The following is a 20,720-nucleotide window of genomic DNA, read 5'->3' as shown; positions in this document are numbered from 1 at the left end:
TCACAGGAAGAGGGGATTCGGATGGGCCGGACACTCCCGGAGTCACCTGGGTGGATGACCCTGGGGGGTGCACCTGCTGATCCTCCTCCCTATGGGTGCCTGAGGGCCCCTGGCTGACTCCTTGAGGAGAAGGGGAAGCTGGAGTGAGATCGAGCTGCCCCGCTTCCCTCTCACGTACACACTGTTGGAGGCCAACCATGGCTTCAGTGATGGAGTTGAGCCCGTGCAGCAGTGCAGGACCAACGTCCTGGACCAAGGTCTCCATGGCGGCCGCCATCCTACCAGTGTTGATCTCGGTGCGTTGCAATGCTGGCGCTATCACCTCAGCCTGAAGATGGACGGACTCCTCCATCGTGCCTTGCAATCTGAGGGGTGCAGCGGACATCCCTTCCTGATGTTCCCGAGTTTGCCTTTGCAGATCCAGCAACTGTGACATGACCGAGTCCAGAGGCTCCTCATCTGACTCGGACTCAGCAGATTTCTGGCCTCCAGCTGCCCTCCGAGTGCCGGGGACCTGGGAAGTCCCTGCCTCCGCCTGCTGTGGATCAGACAGTGGGATGTGCTCACCAGATTGTGACCCCGAGGCTACTCTAAAGCCACCGAGGTGTGTGTCTCTGCGCTGCTGGAGGGAGTGGGTGAGCACGGTGACAGGTCTTCAATGAAGGTGCCTTCAGATTCCTCTTCAGAGGTTTCTTCGGAGCTTGTTTGGAGACCCTGGGTCATGGACTCTGTCGGCTGCTTTCCAGATGTGCCTGTGGAAGCAAGGAGAGATAATTAGTGTGTGACAGTGGCCTGTGAAAGAGGACACATCACTCACAGCTTGGTTATCTGATGGATGTTTCACTGCTGGATCCTCACTTGTTAGAGCAGCACCGACCTCACCGTCAGCACAGGAACGGTCCCGGTCATCGCCGGCCAGCTGGATGGCTCTGTTTTCAAAGTCCGTGAGGACCTTGATTTCAGACATTCCTCCACCGGTCTGTGTCCTCTCCCTCTTGTTGTATCCCAGTTTGTCCTGTATGGATAGAGATAGAGAGAGTGTCAGCAGGATGCCTGCCAGGTCAGATGATAAGTGTGCCTGGTCTGTGTGGGTGGTGAGTGGTGCCATGGACGGGATGAGGACAATGACGGTGAGTGTGAGAGAGTGAATGGTGATGTTCCTTGAACTGGCAGTGAGTGAGGGCCCAGTGGGTGTGTGATGGGTTTGTGAGTGTGTGAGTTGAGAGTGATGAGAAGAGTGACTTACCCAGGCAGAACGGAGGAGATTATTCATCCCCTTTCGGCACTGGGTGGCTGCCCTCTTTTGCAGGGCATTGGCACTGACCAACGCTGCCACCACCTCCCAAGCCAGATTGGTGATGTTGCTGCCCCTCCTGCGGCCAGCGTGGGGTAGAGGACATCCCGATGGGTCTCCATGACGTCCAAAATGTGCCCGAGGGACGTGTCATTGAATCTGGGGGCTGTGGTCTTTTTGCCTTTTAGGGCCATGTCTTCTGTCCAGTAGCCATGGGCTGGAAGCACTGAGAGGCAGGTGTACATGTGGCTGCACTTTAAATAAGGATTAGGAACAGGACTAGACCATTCAGCCCCTCGAGCCTGCTCCGCCATTCAATAAGATCATGGCTGTTCTGTTTGTGTTTCGATTTCCACGTTCCCATCTAACCCCGATAACCTTTGACTCCCTTGCCTAACAAGAATCTATCTACCTCTGCCTTAAAAATATTCAATGACCCCGTCTCCACCACCTTCTGAGGCAGAGAGTTCCAAAGTCACACAACCCTCAGAGAAAAAAATTCTCCTCATCTCTGTCCTAAAAGGGCCACCCCTAATTTTAAACCAGTGCCCCCTAGTTCTGGACTCACCCACAAGAGGAAACATCCTTTCCATGTCCACCTTGTCAAGGCCGTTCAGGGTCTTGTATACTTCAATCAAATCACCCCTCACTCTTCCAAACTCCAGTGGAAATAAGCCCAGTCTGTCCAACCTTTCCTCATAAGACAACCCACTCATTCCAGGTATCAATCTAGTAAACCTCCTCTGAACCGCCTCCAATGCATTTACATCCTTCCTGAAATAAGGAGACCAAAACTGCACACAGTATTCAAGGTGTGGTCTCACCAATACCCTGTATAACTGAAGCATAACATCCTTACTTTTATGTTCAATCCTTCTCGTCATGAAGGATAACATTCCATTAGCCTTCTTAATTACTTTCTGTACCTACAATCTAACTTTTTGTAACTCATGTACTAGAACACCTAGATCCCTCTGCACCTCAGAATTATGCAGACGTTCTCCATTTAAGTGATACTCTGCTTTTTTGTTCATCCTGCCAAAGTGAACAACTTCACATTTTCCCACATTAACTCCATTTGCCAGACCTTTGCCCTCTCACTCAACCTATCTACATCCATCTGCAACCTCCTCATGTCCTCTTCACAAAATACTTTCCGACCTATCATCGTGTCATCTGCAAATTTAGCTACCATGTCTTCACTCCCCTCATCTAAGTCATGGGTTTTTTATTCATTCATGGGATGTGGGCTTTGCTGTCTGGGCCAGCATTTATTGCCAATCTCTAGTTGCCCTTGAGAAGGTGGTGGTGAGCTGCGTTCTTGAACCACTGAACCACTGCAGTCCACGTGGTGTAGGTACACATACCATAAGACCATAAGACATAGGAGCAGAAATAAGGCCATTCAGCCCATCAAGTCTGCTCCCCCATTCAATCATGGCTGATAAGTTTCTCAACCCCATTCATGCGCCTTCTCCCCGTAACCTTTGATCCCCTTACCAATCAAGAACCTATCTACCTAGTTCTTAAATACACTCAATGACCTGGTCTCCACAGCCTTCTGTGACAATGAATTCCATAGATTCAGCACTCTCTGGCTAAAGAAGTTTCTCCGCATCTCTGTTCTAAAAGGTCTTTCCTTTACTCTAAGGCTGTGCCCTCGGGTCCTAGTCTCTCCTACTAATGGAACCATCTTCCCCACGTCCACTCTATCCAGGCCTTTCAGTATTCTGTAAGTTTCAATCAGATCCCCACTTACCCTTCTAAACTCCATCGAGTATTGACCCAGAGTCCTCAAACGTTCCTCATATGTTAAGCCTTTCATTCCTGGCATCGTTCTCGTGAACCTCCTCTGGACCCTCTCCAGGGCCAGTACGTCCTTCCTGAGATACGGGGCCCAAAATTGCTCACAATATTCTAAATGTGGTCTGACCAGAGCCTTATAAAGCCTCAGCATCACGCCCCTGCTTTTGTATTCTAGTCCTCTTGAAATAAATGCCAACATTACATTTGCCTTCCTAACTACCGACTCAACCTGCAAATTAACTTTAAGAGAATCCTGGACTAGGACTCCCAAGTCCATTTGCACTCCAGATTTCTGAATTCTCTCCCCATTTAGAAAATAGTCTGTGCCCCTATTCTTCCTACCAAAGTGCATGACCTCACACTTCCCCACGTTGTATTCCACCTGCCACTTCTTTGCCCATTCTCCTAATCTGTCCAAATCCTTCTGCAGCCTCCCTGCCTCCTCAATACTACCTGTCCCTCCACCTATCTTTGTGTCATCTGCAAACTTAGCCAGGATGCCCTCAGTTCCTTCATCTAGATCATTAATGTATAAAGTGAAAAGTTGTGGTCCCAACACTGACCCCTGATGAACTCCACTAGTCACTGGCTGCCATCCTGAGAAGGATCCCCTTATCCCCACTCTCTAACTCCTGCCAGACAGCCAATCTTCTATCCATGCTAGTACCTTGCCTCTAACACCATGGGCTCTTATCTTACTGAGCAGCCTCCTGTGCGGCACCTTGTCAAAGGCCTTCTGGAAGTCCAAGTAGATAACATCCATTGGCTCTCCTTTGTCTAACCTACTCATTACCTCCTCAAAGAATTCTAACAGATTTGTCAGGCATGACCTCCCTTTGATGAAACCATGCTGACTTTGCCCTACTTTATCATGCACTTCCAAGTATCCTGAAATCTCATCCTAAATAATGGACTCTAAAGTCTTACCAACGACCGAGGTCAGGCTAATCGGCCTGTAATTTCCCGTCTTTTGCCTCACTCCCTTCTTAAACAGGGGGGTTACATTAGCGATTTTCCAGTCCTCTGGGACCCTCCCTGACTCATACGGTGCTGTTAGGAAGGGAGTTCCAGGATTTGGAGCCAGTGACAGTGAAGGAATGGTGATATATTTTCAAGTCAGGAAGGTGAATTACTTGGAGAGGAATCTCCAGGTGGTGGGGGTCCTATCTAGCTGCTACTCTTGTCCCTTTGGGTTTGGAAGGTGCTGTTGAAGGAGCCTTGATGAATTCCTGCAGTGTATCTTGTAGATGGTACAAACTGCTGCTACTGTGCATCGGTGGAGGAGGGAGTGAATATTTGTGGATGTGGTGCCAATCAAGCGATCTGCTTTGTCCTGGACGGTGTCAAGCTTCTTCAGTGTTGTGCAAGCTGCACTCACCCAGGCAAGTGGGGAGTATTCCATCACACTCCTGACTTGTGCTTTGTTGATGGTGGACAGGCTTTGGGGAGTCAGGAGGTGAGTTACTTGTCACACGATTCCTAGCCTCTGACCTGCTATTATAGCCACGGTATTTATATGGCTGGTCCAGTTCAGTTTCTGGTCAATGGTAACCCCAAGGATGTTGATAGTGACAGATTCAGTGATGGTAATGCCATTGAACATCAAGGGGTGATAGCTGGATTCTCTTATGTTGGAGATGGCCATTGCCTGGCACTTGTGTGGCACTAATGTTATTTGCCATTTGTCAGCCCAAGCCTGGATATTGTCCAGGTCTGGCTGCATTTGGACATGGACTGCTTCAGTATCTGAGGAGCCATGAATGCAGCTAAACATTGTGCAATTATCAGCGAACATCCCCACTTCTGACCATATGATGGAAGGAAGGTCATTGATGACGCATTGATGGTTGGGCCCAGGACACGACTCTGAGGAACTCCTGCTTATCTGCTCCTATCACTGCTTGCTTGTCCCTACAACCACCCCCACCCCCAACTTCTCTCCACCCCCGACCCCCCCCACCTTAAACCAGCTTATATTTCACCCCTCTCCTAATATTACTCATTTCTGTTGAAGGGTCATGAGGACTCGAAACGTCAACTCTTTTCTTCTGCGCCGATGCTGCCAGACCTGATGACTTTTTCCAGGTAATTCTGTTTTTGTTTTGAACTGCTGCAGTGATGTCCTGGAGCTGAGATGACTGACCTCCAACAACTACAACCATCTTCCTTTGTGCTAGGTATGACTCCAACCAGCAGAGTTTTCCCCTGATTCCCATTGACTCCAATTTTGCTAGGGCTCCCTGATGCCATACTCAGTCAAATGCTGCCTTGATGTCAAGGGCAGTCACACTCACCTCATCTTGGGAGTTAAGCTCTTTTGTCCATGTTTGAACCAAGGCTGTGATGAGGTCAGGAGCTGAGTGGCCCTGGTAGAACCCAAACTGGGCATCAGTGAGCAGGTTATTACTAAGCAAGTAGCACTTGATAGCATTGTTGTTGACCCCTTCCATTAGTTTACTGATGATTGAGAGTAGACTGATGGGGCGGTAATTGGACAGCTTGGACTTGTCCCGCATTTTGTTTACAGGACATACCTGGGCAATTTACCACATAGCTGGGTAAATGCCAGTGTTGTAGCTGTACTGGAACAGCTTGGCTAGGGGGACAGGAAGTTCTGGAGCACCAGTCTTCAGTACTATTGCCGGAATATTGTCAGGGTCCATAGCCTTTGCAATATCCATTGTGTTCAGCCGTTTCTTGTTATCATGCGAAGTGAATTGAAATGTCTGAAGACTGGAATCTGTGATGCTGGGGACCTCCAGCGGAGGCCGAGATGGATCATCCAGTCGACACTTCTGGCTGAAGGTTGTTGCAATTGTTGCCTTATCTTTTACACTGATGCGCTTTGCTCCTCCATCATTGAGGATGGGGATATTTCTGGAGCCTCCTCCCTCCAGAGAATTGTTTATTGTCCACCTCCATTCATGACTGGATGTGGCAGGACAGCAGCGCTTAGATCTGATTCATTCATTGTGGTGTCGCTTAGCTCTGTCTATCACTTGCTGCTTATGCTGTTTGGTACACAAGTAGTCCTGTGTTATAGCTTCACCAGGTTGACACCTCATTTTTTAGGTATGCCTGGTGCTGCTCCTGGCATGCCCTCCTGCACTCTTCATTGAGACAGGGTTGATCCCCTGGCTTGATGGTAATGGTAGAGTGGGGGATATGTTGGGCTATGAGGTTACAGATTGTATTCGAGTACAATTCTGCTGCTACTATTGGTCCACAGTGCCTCATGGATGCCCAGGTTTGAGATGCTGGATCTGTTCAAAATCTATCCCATTTAGCACGGTGGTAGTGCCACACAACACGATGGAGGGTATCCTCAATGTGAAGACAGGACTTTGTCTACACAAGGACTGTGCGGTTGTCACTCCTTCCGATACTGTCATGGACAGATGCATCTGCTGCAGGCAGGTTGGTGAGGATGATGCCAAGTATGTTTTTCCCTTTGAGTTCTGCTGAAGGGTCATGAGGACTTGAAACGTCAACTCTTTTCTTCTCCGCCGATGCTGCCAGACCTGCTGAGTTTTTCCAGGTAATTCTGTTTTTGTTTTGTTTTTCCTTCACCACCTGCCACAGACTCAGTCTAGCATCTATATTATTTTAGACTCAGACATTAGTGGTGCTACCGAGCAGCTCTTAGTGATGGAGATTGAAGTCCTCCACACTGAGTACAATTTGGGCCTTTGCCATTCTCAGTGCTTCCTCCAAGTAATGTTCAACATGGAGGGGCACTGAGTTATCAGCTGAGGGAGGGCGGTACGTGGTAATCAGCAGGAGGTTTCCTCGCCCATGTTTGACCTGATGCCATGAGACTTCATGGGGACCAGAATCAATGTTGAGAACTCCTAGGGCAACTTCCTCCCAACCGTATACCACTGTGCCGCCACCTCTGCTGGGTCTGTCCTGCCGTTGGGAGGGTACATAACCAGGGATGGTGATGGTGGTGTCTGGGACATTATCTGTAAGGTATGATTGTGTGAGGATGATTATGTTAGGCTGTTCCTTCACTAATCTGTGACATGTGTCTCCCACTTTTGGAACAAGTCCCCAGATGTTAGTAAAGATGACTTTGCAGGGTCGACAGGGCTGAGATTGCCATTGTCGTTTCTGGTGCCTAGGTCAATACTGTGTGGTACCATTCCTTTTTTGTGAGTTTGTAGCGGTTTGATACAACTGAGTGGCAGCTGGGCCATTTCAGAGGGAATTTAAGAGTCAACCACATTGCAGTGGGTCTGGAGTAACATGTAGGTAATGACAGCAGATTTCCTTCCCTAAAGGACATTAGTGAACCAGATGGGTTTTTACAACAATTGACAATGGTTTCCTGGTCATCATTAGAGTTTTAATTCCAGATTTTTATTGAATTTGAATTTCAGCATCTGCCATGTTGGGATTTGAACCCAGGACCCCAGAGCATCACCCAAGGTGATCCCTGGATTACTAGCCCAGCAACAATGTCACTATGCCATCGCCTCCCCTAATGTAAATTGTAAAAGACCCATTTATGCATACTCACTGCTTTCTGCCAGCCAGCTAATCTCCTATCCATGCTAATATGTTACCCACCACACCATGCACTTTGTGTGAGGGATATATACAATGTTTATGTCCTGGAACAGAGAGTGCCATGATGGACAGGATTGAACCCGGGTCCCCAGAGCATTACCCTGGGCACCTTCACCCAGGTCATTGGGTGGGATTTTCTGCTCCTGTCAGCGACGGGCATCGTGGGGGTGGGACAGGAAAATTTGGAGTTCGGCCAAAAGTCAGTTTCCGGTCGGAATAAAAATAGTTTGAGATTTCCGCTCCCGAGTTTGATGGTGGGTTGGGTAGCCCATTGTGCCACATTGGGCACCGCGTTTGCATGTATTTGAATCACATGAATATTCATTAAAAACCCAGCTGGCAGGAATCACGCCCACGCACCACCGGTGGGGGTGGGCTGGTGGAAGATGCCCGGGGTTGGTGGCGTGGGTGATTCCGGGGGTGGGGGGGTGGGTGATGACGGGGGTGAGGGGGTGGGTGATGCAGGCGGTGGGGGTGTGGGTGATGCGGGGGGTGGGAGTGTGGGTGATGCCGGGGGTGGGGGTTTGGGTGATGCCTGGGTGGGTGATGCCGGGGGTGGGGTGGTGGGTGATGCCGGGGGTGGCGGGTAGGTGATGCTGGGGGTGGGGTGTGTGGGTGATGCCGGTGATGAGGGGGTGGGTTATGCCGAGGGTGGGTGATGCCGGGTGTGGGGTGTGTGCGTGATGCCGGGGATGAGAGGGTGGGTGATGCCGATGGTGGGTGACGCCGCGGGTGGGGGTGTGGATGATGCCAGGGGTGGGTGATGCCGGGGGTGAGGGTGTGGGTGATGCCGGGTGTGAGGGGGTGGGTGATGCCTGGGCTGGGCGTTTGGGTAATGCCGGGGGTGGGGGTGTGGGTGATGCTGGGGGTGGGGGCGTGGGTGATACCGGGGGTGCGGCGGTGTGGGTGATGCGGGGGGTGGGGGTGTGGGTGATGCTGGGGGTGAGTGTGTGGGTGATGCCGGGGGTGAGGGTGTGGTTAATGCCGGGGATGAGGGGATGGGTAATGCCGGGGGTAGGTGATGCTGGGGTGGGGCTGTGGGTGATGCCGGGGGTGAGGGGGTGGGTGATTCCGGGGATAGGGGGGTGGGTGATGCCGGGGCTGAGTGATGCCTGGGGTGGGGGGGGGGGTGGGTGATGCCGGGGGTGGGGGTGTGGGTGATGCCGGGGGTGAGGGTGTGGGTGATGCCGGGGGTGGGGGTGTAGGTGATGCCGGGGTTGAGGGTGTGGGTGATGCCGGGGGTTGGGGTGTGGGTGATGCCGGGGGTGGGGTGTGTGGGTGATGCCGGGGGTGGGGTGTGGGTGATGCCGGTGGTGGGGGGGTGGGTGATGCCAGGGGTGAGGAGGTGTGGGTGATGCCGGGAGTGGGGGGTGGGTGATGCCGGTGGTGGGGGGGTGGGTGATGGGTGATGCCGGGGGTGGGGAGGGTGGGTGAGGCCGGGGTGTGGGGGTGGGTGGGTGGGTGATGCCGGGGTTGGGGGGGGTGGGTGATGCCGGGTGTGGGGGCGGTGGGTGATGCCGGGGGTGGGGTGTGGGTGATGCCGGTGGTGGGGGGGTGGGTGATGCCAGGGGTGAGGAGGTGTGGGTGATGCCGGGAGTGGGGGGTGGGTGATGCCGGTGGTGGGGGGGTGGGTGATGGGTGATGCCGGGGGTGGGGAGGGTGGGTGAGGCCGGGGTGTGGGGGTGGGTGGGTGGGTGATGCCGGGGTTGGGGGCGGTGGGTGATGCCGGGTGTGGGGGCGGTGGGTGATGCCGGGGGTGGGTGCTGCAGGGGGTGGGGGGGGTGGGGGGGGGGGGGTGGGTGCTGCCGGGGGGTGGGGGGGGTGGGGGGGGGGGGTGGGTGCTGCCGGGGGTGGGGGGGGTGGGTGATGCCGGGGGTGGGGGGGGTGGGTGATGCCGGGGGTGGGGGGGGTGGGGGGGGGTGGGTGATGCCAGGGGTGGAGGGGGTGGGTGCTGCCGGGGGTGGGGGGGGGTGGGTGATGCCGGGGGTGAGGGGGTGGGTGATGCCGGGGGTTGGGGGGGTGGGTGATGCCGGGGGTGAGGGGGTGGGTGATGCCGGGGGTGGGGGGGTGGGTGATGCCGGGGGTTGGGGGGTGGGTGATGTCGGGGGTGAGGGGGTGGGTGATGCCGGGGGTTGTGGGGGTGGGTGATGTCGGGGGTGAGGGGGTGGGTGATGCTGGGGGTGGGGGGGTGGGTGATGCCGGGGGTTGGGGGGTGGGTGATGCTGGGGGGGTTGGAAGCTGGTCTCAGGGTAAAACCTGAGCACCACCATTTCTCAAACTGACCCAGTGACCCGGGTGAATAATAAGGTCTGAAAACAATGGCCAGGGGAGGGGTCAGAGGGCGTGTGGGAGGAGCCAACGACTGTACTTTTGGGCTGATTGACGGGGCTCCCGAATAATGAGCCATTCAGGACATGGAGAGCAAGGCTCAGCTGGGACACGTTAGGAAGATTCAAATGCCAATTGGAGGATTTGGGCAATTTCCGGAAATCTCTCATTTGATGGGGAATCTAAAAGGTTAAAATGTGAATTGCTAATGAGCATTAATAGGAAAACATAATTGGAAAGAGCAATTTGACATAAAAAAGTGAGGAATATGGCTGCAGGATTTGGATTCTAGCCACAGAGCCAGCTAATACAGAAGAGCTTGAGGTAGTTTACGGTTGGAAGCGTGTCATACAGCTGGGCTTTCTCCAGACAGGAACAAGAGTTTCCGAAATAACCTCACATGTGATAAGAAATGTGTTTTCCTGAAGAAACAAAGCAGAATGGAAGCTGGTTTTTAATTCAGCTGAACTTTCTCCTCAAAAAGACGCATGTCCAGCAGACAAAGGAAGCTTGTTTCACATCTGCAGACACTGTCTTTAAAATAACCCCATCAGCGTTAGGTCAGCCGGCCATCTTCGGACATAAAGGGTCAGAGTTCAATTTTGAGAATTCCCCTGGGTTGAGACAGAGAAACATCAAAATTCATTAAGACCATCTGGAATTCATGAGTAAATATCTTTCTTCATTGTTGCTGTTTGTTTGAGTTTTCCAACAATATTTGCTGATAAGGTGGATTTATAAATTTCATGTATTTAAGACGACATTATTGACGTCATGCTTAGCTTTGGTTATCATTTATAACTTCAAGTATAAGCTATAATCTATAATGGGCTTCAGTAAAATGTATATGTTCTTGAAGCATATAGATCGTGTAATCTGAAATATTTCTTACCTCCAGAATCCACATAAATACACAACTCTAGAAGTCTTAGTCAGATTTCTAGGAGCTGATATTGGAAAACATTGAAAGAAGCTGGTCGACTAAGACAGGCCCCAATGTATGTCCCATCCTCAGACTATTTTGTGGGCTTTGAGACCCCTGGAGGAGAGGACTTGTATTTGAGGGCCCAGTCTCAGACTATGTTGCTTTAATGCTTAGAATCTCTTTTTTAGTCGAGGCTTTAAGCTAACAATAAGTTGAAGGGAGTTGGCTTAACTTGCCGGGGGGTAAAGAGAGTGGAACCATGAACAGGCACCTTCATCCATGGTGCACATTCCTGTGAGAACCACTGAAGGATTGAGGCCATGATTGGATTGGGTTCCAATGACCCTTTGTCCCTCTCGTAGGAAAGTGCAAAGGTCAGAAGGATGCAACAGTAAATGGGCTATGTCCAAAGTGCACATGCCTCATGCCCCATAGACCTCCAGGCCTCGCAGCTGATAGGTTCAGGCTTTGCACATCTTCCTGATCCATGTTATTCCAGTAGTGTAAATTCGGGCTGTGCTCTAATCCAAAGGATTGAGTCTGACAGGGCCCTGACTCAGGCTGATATCACCTTCCAGCTCTCATTCAGATCCAAACCCCTTTGTGAAAGCTCTGTCACGGCTGGGGTGTTAGTGGGGGTGGGGGAAGGGGGCGTCCTACCGGTGATCCTTAAGGCAGAGCTACAGCTGCAAGGGAGGGTCTGGGGATGGAATGCCTGGGATGAGGGCAATCCATGGGATTGACAGTGACTCCCCAGCTTGTGAATGCAAAGTGCCCATTGCTGGGTTCTGTTCAATCATGTATCTGTTCAATGTTTCCACAGAGACGAGCAGGAGTGGAGAATAGATGGAGCAGCCGACGCTGCCTTTCACCTGACACTCAGACAACTGAGGAGGAGGAGAAGACGGGCCTGTCACTGTCTGGCTGGGCAAAGGGATGAGCCTCGCCCTGAGGAACATGGGCCAATGGGGCCCCATGAAGACCCAGACGCTGAGCCTCACAGACCCATTCCACAGAGGCATTTGGCACGGCCCAGGGTGTACCGAAGTCGCCTCTCACACTTGGAGATGAGCGAGAGTCAGTGCTGCAGACGCCTTCGCTTGTCAAGAGATGTGGTGACTCACATCTGCCACATTTTCCGGAAGGATCTGAGGCCGCAGGGATTGGGAGGCCGTCCATTGCCAGTGTCTCTAAAGGTGACAGCCACACGCAGCATTTTTGCCAGCAGCTTGTTCCAGGGCTCCAGTGGAACAGTCAGCTTAACATCTGTCGTTGTGAAAATGCTAGAGTCCATTATTAAGGAAGAAATAGCAGGACATTTAGTAAAGCTTAACGCAATCAAACAGAGCCAACATGGTTTTGTGAAGGGAAATCATGTTTGACAAATTTGCTAGAGTTCTTTGAGGATATAACAAGCAGAGTTGATAAAGGGGAACCAGTAGATGTCATGTATTTGGATTTCCAGAAGGCATTGGATGTCACATTAAAGGCTATTGCACAAGATAGGAGCTCATGGCTTTGGGGATAATGTATTATCACGGATTGAGGATTGGTTAACACACCAGAGACAGAGAGTCAGGATTAATGGGTCTTTTTCAGTTTGGAAAAACATAACTAGTTGAGTGTTACAAGGATCAGTCCCAGGGCCTCAATTATTTACTATTTCTATTAATGACTTGGAGGAGGGGGCAGATTGTAATGTATCCAAATTTGCTGATGATATAAAAATAGGTGGGAAGGCATTTTGTAATGAGGACATAAGGAATCTGTAAGGGGTATAGATAGGTTGAGTGAGTGGGCAAACATTTGGGAGATGGAGTTTAATGTAGGAAAGTGTGAGGTCAAGCACTTTGGTAGGAAGAATCAAAAGGCAGATTATTATTTAAACAGAGAGAGACTCTAAAAAAGTGCAGTAGAGAGGGACCCAGGTGTTCTTGAGCCTGAAACACAAAAAGTTAGCATGCAGGTGCTGCAAGTAATTAAGGAGGCAAATGGGATTTTGGCCTGTATTGCTGGGGGGTTGGGGTTTAAAAATAGGGAAGCCTTGTTACAACTGTGCAGGGTGTTGGTGAGGCCGCACCTGGAGTACTGTGTACAGTTTCGGTCCCTCTATTTAAGAAAGGATATACTGGCATTGGAGGTAGTTCAACAGAGATTCACTAGGCTGATTCCTGGGATGTAGGGGTTGACTTATCAAGAGCGGCTAATCAGGTTAAGCCTTTATTCATTAGAGTTTAGACGAATGAGGGGTGATCTTACTGAAACGTACAAGATGCTGAGGGGTCTTGACAGGGTAGATATTGAGATGATGTTTCCACTTTGAAATATCAGGGAGTTGAGGGATAGAAGGAACTGGCCAGAAAGAGGGGTTGAGGCCTGGGTCAGATCAGCCATGATCATATTGAATGGTGGGGCAGGCTTGAGGGGCCGAATGGCCTACTCCTGCCCCTATTTCTTATGTTCTTATATTCTCTGCGTGCTTTCTCAAGCGTCTGCTCACAAATGCATCTGAGAGGTCACCGAGGCCCTATTCAGTAAGGCACACAATTACATCTGGTTCTCCCTGGATGAAGCCAGCCAGGCTGCCAGAGCAGTGAGATTTGCAGCAATCTCCCATTCCCACAGGTACAGGGTGCCATCCACTGCACACATGTGGCCTTAAGAGCTCCCTGGGAGCAGTCAGTAAGATTTATCAATAGAAAAGGTTTAGCTTCTGTTTTGGAGTGTGCTTTCACCTTCTGGGTATATTATTCCCTCCGTTTCCCTTGACGCTCACTGTTGTTTTTAGCAGTGGGGCTGTTACCAATGGTTTCCTGTCTACGGACTTGAATCCTCGCCTGGTCCATATTGCCAAATATTTAGTACAGGAACTACAAGTGAATATCAAATCTGAGCACATGGTGTAGGGGGTCAGGAATTCCTAGGGGTGCGTATCCACATAGGTTACAGCTGCTCGCTGGGCCTGCTGTGTGCTCAGTGTGGTGCGGAGTTTTATAGCTTCTCTATCCCAGCCTCCAGGTCATAAATTCCACACCCTGTCCTCCGGTCTCCGTTTGTTACAGAGCTGGACACAACCACATCTGTGTCACTCCCTGTCGGATATTCCCAGGCCCGGATCCCTACATCTACATCCCTTACCCCCTCGAGCGAGCACACACATGGTCTGTCCCTGGATAGATCATGTTCAGGCCCAGCTCCGGTTCCACCAATCTCTCCCCCTCAGCTTCATTTGGGAGAGTAACAATGTCCAATGGACAATGTGGTTGCTGCTCACTGACCCGTCCTTTACCCTGTCACCCAGTAACATCTGAGTCGGGGTGTGACAGGTTCGTAAGGTCGCTAAGGATGTCCCTGTAAAAGACTGAAAACGGTTCACTGCCCAGTAGGTCACCAAGAGGTGTTGTTTGCAATTTGAGTCGTCTCTCTCTACATCTGTCAGGACTCGGGAGGCAGAAGCCACTGGCCTCAGCCTGTCGTCTCACTCCAGGAGTTACACCGTGTTCAAACTATCTCCCGTGGCCGCTCCCTCCAAATAAAAATCTTCACCCTCAGTTATTGCTCCCAGTGCGGGGGCAGTTTGGAGATTCTCTTTCAGGTGGGCGAATGCCTCCTGGTAATTCCCGTCCCATTCCCAGTCTCCCCCCTTCCTAAGGGGCCTAAGCAGAGGGGCGTCCGTGGCCGTGTCACCTTCGATGAACTCCCGACTATACACCGTTATTCCCAGAAAAGACCTTATCCCTGATACGTCCTTTGGGCAGGTATTTCCTGGACTGCTCTCCTTTTCACCTCGTCTATCACCCTTTCCCTTGCTCCAATTCTCACTCCCAGAAACTGCACCTCGTCCTGTCCAATTTGGGCTTTCTTGGGGGTCACCTTAAACCCTGTCTCCTTCCATTCTGTTCTGCCACCCTTGCTTCCCTTCATCTCCGCCTCTACTTCCCACTGCTTCGATCCTGAGGAACGCCCCCCAATCCTGGTTTTCCCCCGTTCGGAAACCTACACTCCTTGAGCGAGTGTCCCATTCTTCCACAATTCAAACATGCCCTGTCCACATTGCCCCCTTCATCCTTCCATTCTGTTCTTCCACCCTTGCTTCCCTTCATCCCTTACTGTTTGTGTTATATATAAACGATTTAGACTTGAATGTAGGAGGGTTGATCAGTAAGTTCGCGGATGACACAAAAATTGGTGAGGTGGTAAATAATGAGGAGGATAGCCTTAGATTACAGGAGGATGTCGACGGGCTGGTCAGATGGGCTGGCCAGTGGCAAATGGAATTTAATCCTGATAAGTGTGAGGTGATGCACTTGGGCAGGACAAACAAGGCACAGGAATACACGATGAATGGTAGGACCCTGGGAAGTTCCGAGGATCAGAGGGACCTTGGTGTGCATGTCCACCGGTCCCTTAAGGTAGCGGGACAGGTAGATAAGGTGGTTAAGAAGGCATATGGATACTTGCCTTTATTAGCCGAGGCACAGAATATAAGAGCAGGGAGGTTATGCTGGAATTGTATAAAACACTGGTTAGGCCACAGCTAGAGTATTGCGTGCAGTCCTGGAATCCGCATTATAGGAAGGATGTGATTGCACTAGAGAGAGTGCAGAGGAGATTTACCAGGATGTTGCCTGGGCTGGAGAGTTTTAGTTATGAGGAGAGATTGGACAGACTGGGGTTATTTTCCCTGGAGCAGAGGAGATTGAGGGGAGACATGACTGAGGTGTATAAAATTATGAGGGGCATAGATAGGATAGACAGGAAGGAACTTTTCCCCTTGGTGGAGGGATCATATAACCAGGGGGCATAGATTTAAGGTAAGGGGTAGGAGGTTTAGAGGGGATGTGAGGAAGAATTTTTTCACCCAGAGTGTGGTGGGAATCTGGAACTCACTGCCTGAAAGGGTGGTAGAGGCAGAAACCCTCATAACAGTTAAGAAGTATTTGGATGTGCACTTGCGATGCCATGGCAGACAAGGCTATGGGCCTAGTGCTGGAAAATGGGATTAGAATAGTTAGGTACTTGTTTGACTGGTGCAGACTCGATGGGCTGAAGGGACTTTTTCTGTGCTGTATACCTCTATGAATCTATGACACTCAGAGAAACACAACTACAGACAGTACTGGGTAATGCGCCCACACTCAGAGACACACACCTACAGACAGTACTGGGTAACACTCCCACACACAGAGACACACACCTACAGATAGTACTGGGTAATGCGCCCAAACTCAGAGAAACACACCTACAGATAGTACTGGGTAATGCGCCCACACTCAGAGACACACACCTACAGATAGTACTGGGTAATGCGCCCATACTCAGAGACACACATCTACAGACAGTACTAGGTAATGCACCCACACTCAGAATCACACACCTACAGACAGTACTGGGTCACACACCCACACTCAGAGACACACCTACAGACAGTACTGGGTAATACCGCCACATTTAGAGACAAACACCTACAGACAGTACTGGGTAACACACCCGCACTCAGAGACACACCTACAGACAGTACTGGGTAACACACCCACAAGCAGACACAAACCTACAGACAATACTGGGTAACACACCCACAAGCAGACACACATCTACAGACAGTATTGGGTCACAGTCACACGCACACTCAGAGACACACACCTACAGACAGTACTGGGTAACACACCCACACTCAGAGACACACACCTACAGACAGTACTGGGTCACAGTCACACGCACACTCAGAGACACACACCTACAGACAGTACTGGGTAACACACCCACACTCAGAGACACACACCTACAGACAATACTGGGTCACAGTCACACGCACACTCAGAGACACACACCTACAGACAGTACTGGGTAACACACCAACAATCAGAGACACACACCTACAGACAGTACTGGGTAACACACCCACACTCAGAGACACACACCTACAGACAGTACTGGGTCACAATCACACGCACACTCAGAGACACACACGTACAGACAGTACTGGGTAACACACCCACACTCAGAGACACACACCTACAGACAGTACTGGGTAACAAACCGACACTCAGAGAAACACACCTACAGACAGTACTGGGTAACACACCCACAAGCAGACACACACCTACAGACAGTACTGGGTAACGCACCCACACTCAGAGACACACACCTACAGACAGTACTGGGTCACAGTCACACGCACACTCAGAGACACACACCTACAGACAGTACTGGGCAACACTCCCACACTCAGAGATACACCTACAGACAGTACTGGGTAATAACCCCACATTTAGAGACAAACATTTACAGAGAGTACTGGGTAACACACCCACACTCCGAGACACAGCTAAAGACAGTACTGGGTAACACACCCACAAGCAGAGACACACCTACAGACAGTACTGGGTCACAGTCACACGCACACTCAGAGACACACACCTACAGACAGTACTGGGTAACACACCCACAATCCGAGACACACCTACAGACAGTATTGGGTAACACACCCACACTCAGAGACACATACCTACAGATAGTACTGGGTAACTCACGCACACTCAGAGACACACCTACAGACAGTACTGGGTAACACACCCACACTCAGAGACACATACCTACAGATAGTACTGGGTAACTCACGCACACTCAGAGACACACCTACAGACAGTACTGGGTAATGCGCCCACACTCAGAGACACACATCTACAGACAGTACTAGGTAATGCACCCACACTCAGAGACACACATATACAGACAGTACTGGGCAACATTCCCACACTTAGAGACACACACCTACAGACAGTACTGGGTCACACACCCACACTCAGAGACACACCTGCAGACAGTACTGGGTAACACACCGACGCTCAGAGAAACACACCTACAGACAGTACTGGGTAACACTCCCACACTCAGAGACACACACCAACAGACAGTACTGGGTCACAGTCACACTCAGAGACACACAACTACAGACAGTACTGGGTAACACACCCACACTCAGAGACACACACCTAGAGACAGTACTGGGTAATGCGCCCACACTCAGAGACACACATCTACAGACAGAACTAGGTAATGCACCCACACTCAGAGACACACACCTACAGACAGTACTGGGCAACACTCCCACACTTAGAGACACACACCTACAGACAGTACTGGGTCACACACCCAGATTCAGAGACACACCTACAGACAGTACTGGGTAATACCCCCACATTTAGAGACAAACACCTACAGGCAGTACTGGGTAACACACCCATAAGCAGACACACACCTACAGACAGTACTGGGTAACGCGCCCACACTCAGAGACACACACCTACAGACAGTACTGGGTAACACACCCACAATCAGAGACACACCTACAGACAGTACTAGGTAACACAACCACATTCAGAGACACATACCTACAGATAGTACTGGATAACACACCCACACTCAGACACACAACTACAGACAGTACTGGGTAACACCCCCACATTTAGAGACACACACCTACAGACAGTACTGGGTAACACACCCACAAGCAGAGACACACACCTACAGACAGTACTGGGTAACACACCCACACTCAGAGACACACCTACAGACAGTACTGGGTAACAGTCACACCTACATTCAGGGTCATGTATACTGTGATATCCTGACTGCTCCTCTGTGTAAACTGAGTCCTCACTCGGGTCAGTTTTGTGCTGTTAACATGAGCCCCGGGTTAAGGAGAGAGAAATGAACATTGTGACTGTATCCTCCAGCCCTGAGATTTCCCCGAGCTCATTTCAGGTCTTACCCAGCAGTCAGCACAGAGTGCACAGCACGATCCCACCAGCTGGAACATCTCTAGTGTTCTGAGTGAAGAGTGAATGCCCAACTACAACTTATATTTCTGGTAAATTTTGATAATTCTCCTAATGTTTAGGGTTTGTTGTTGGTCTGTAACATCAATGGATTTTATTGTTCAGCAGATTTTAAATTGAATGGGTCAGTGTGAGTTTCTGTTGGTCAGACCCTCGGCAGTCAAGGCTGTTGGGGCACGTTACAGGGAGGCAGTTACTGGTGGGAAAATACACTTCATTGTTTTCTGACATTCCGTTGCCTCAGAGTCTGGATTCAGCAGCCCCAGGTTTGAAGGAATGGTTAAAAAGTTCACAGTGAAATGTAAACTCTGGCCGCCCAGGAAACAAGGGATGGACATTTGTCTTTAGCCCACATGGCTCTCCTTCCAGAGGTGGGGTCACACGAGGTGATTCGCAGCCTAAACCAATGGAAGAGGGTGAATTTATAATCTACAAGGCAGAAATCAGGAGTGGGATGGAAGACTCTCCATTTGCCTGGATGATTGGAACTCCAACAACACTCAAGAAGCTGGACTCCATCCCAGACAAAGCAGCCGCTTGATTGGCACCCCTTCCACAAACATTCACTCCCTCCAACACCGACGCACAGTAGCAGCAGTGTGTACCATCTACAAGATGCTCTGCAGAAACTCACCAAGGCTCCGTGAGCAGCACCTTCCAAAACCTCGACCGCTCCGATCTAGAAGGACAAGAGCAGCAGATAGCATATAGCCCATCATTAGCCACCCCGCGGGAAATGGCGGCCGGAGCCCACTCCTTTTTACGTACCTTTCCCGAGAGCTCCACATTTCTCACTCAGACTCCGAAGTGGGACTCCTAACAAATGTGGAGTGTACCTGTTCCCCGAGATCTTCCTCGGAGAGCAGGAAGGGGGGGAAATCTAAGTCTCTCCCCCTTTTTACAGCACTAACTGCCGTATTCCGGGAAGGTTAAATGTCCCAAAGACACTTCGAGAAGCTACGGAGAGAAGCTAAGTGTGTAAGGTGAGGGGGTAGAGTGTCAGGTAAGTGGGTGAGGGGGTAGAGTGTCAGGTAAGTGGGTGAGGGGGTAGAGTGTCAGGTAAGTGGGTGAGGGGGTAGAGTGTCAAGTAAGTGGGTGAATGGGTAGAGTGTCAGGTAAGTGCGTGAATGGGTAGAGTGTCAGGTAAGTGAATGAGGGGGTAGAGTGTCAGGTAAGTGGGTGAGGGGGTAGAGTGTCAGGTAAGTGGGTGAGGGGGTAGAGTGTCAGGTAAGTGGGTGAGCGGGTAGAGTGTCAGGTAAGTGCGTGAATGGGTAGAGTGTCAGGTAAGTGAAAGAGGGGGTAGAGTGTCAGGTAAGTGGGTGAGGGGGTAGAGTGTCAGGTAAGTGCGTGAATGGGTAGAGTGTCAGGTATGTGGGTGAGGGGGTAGAGTGTCAGGCAAGTAAGTGAGGGGGTAGATTGCCAGCCAAGTGGACGAGGGGGTAGGGTGTCAGGCAAGAGGTCGAGGAGGTAGGGTGGCTGGCAATTGAGCGAGAGGGTAGGGGTCAGGTATTGTCCAGGGTTATCCCGGGTATATTTGGGGGTTGGGGGTTTTAGTCGTCTAGTTACCCAGGAGTTAGAACTGGTTTTAATCCTCCTAACGTTTCCCGGGTAACATTTCCAATCAGAAAGTCGGAATGATCGGAAGTCTCCGGGCTTTAAGTCAGAGTTTCAGAGGGTTCCAGGCACAGGGTAATTTCCCATCGGAAGTTCAGACTTCCTGCATAATTCCCTTGCAGTCAGTGTGTAGGGAATTCCGAGGGGTTCCCCAGTGCATCTTGGCCTGTGCCTCCGGGGTACCGGAGATCGGAAGTTCTGGGCCAATGGATCAGACGTCCAAAAGCTTGGCCAAAGATGTTGACTTTAAGGAGTGTCTTAAAGGAGGAAAGTGAGGGAGAGACGGGGAGAGGTGTAGGGAGGGAATTCCAGAGCTTGGGGCCCAGGCAGCTGAAGGCAC

This window comes from Cetorhinus maximus, chromosome 17, assembly GCF_964194155.1.
Source record: "Cetorhinus maximus chromosome 17, sCetMax3.hap1.1, whole genome shotgun sequence".
NCBI lineage: Eukaryota > Metazoa > Chordata > Chondrichthyes > Lamniformes > Cetorhinidae > Cetorhinus > Cetorhinus maximus.
This window is presented reverse-complemented; position numbering follows the sequence as displayed.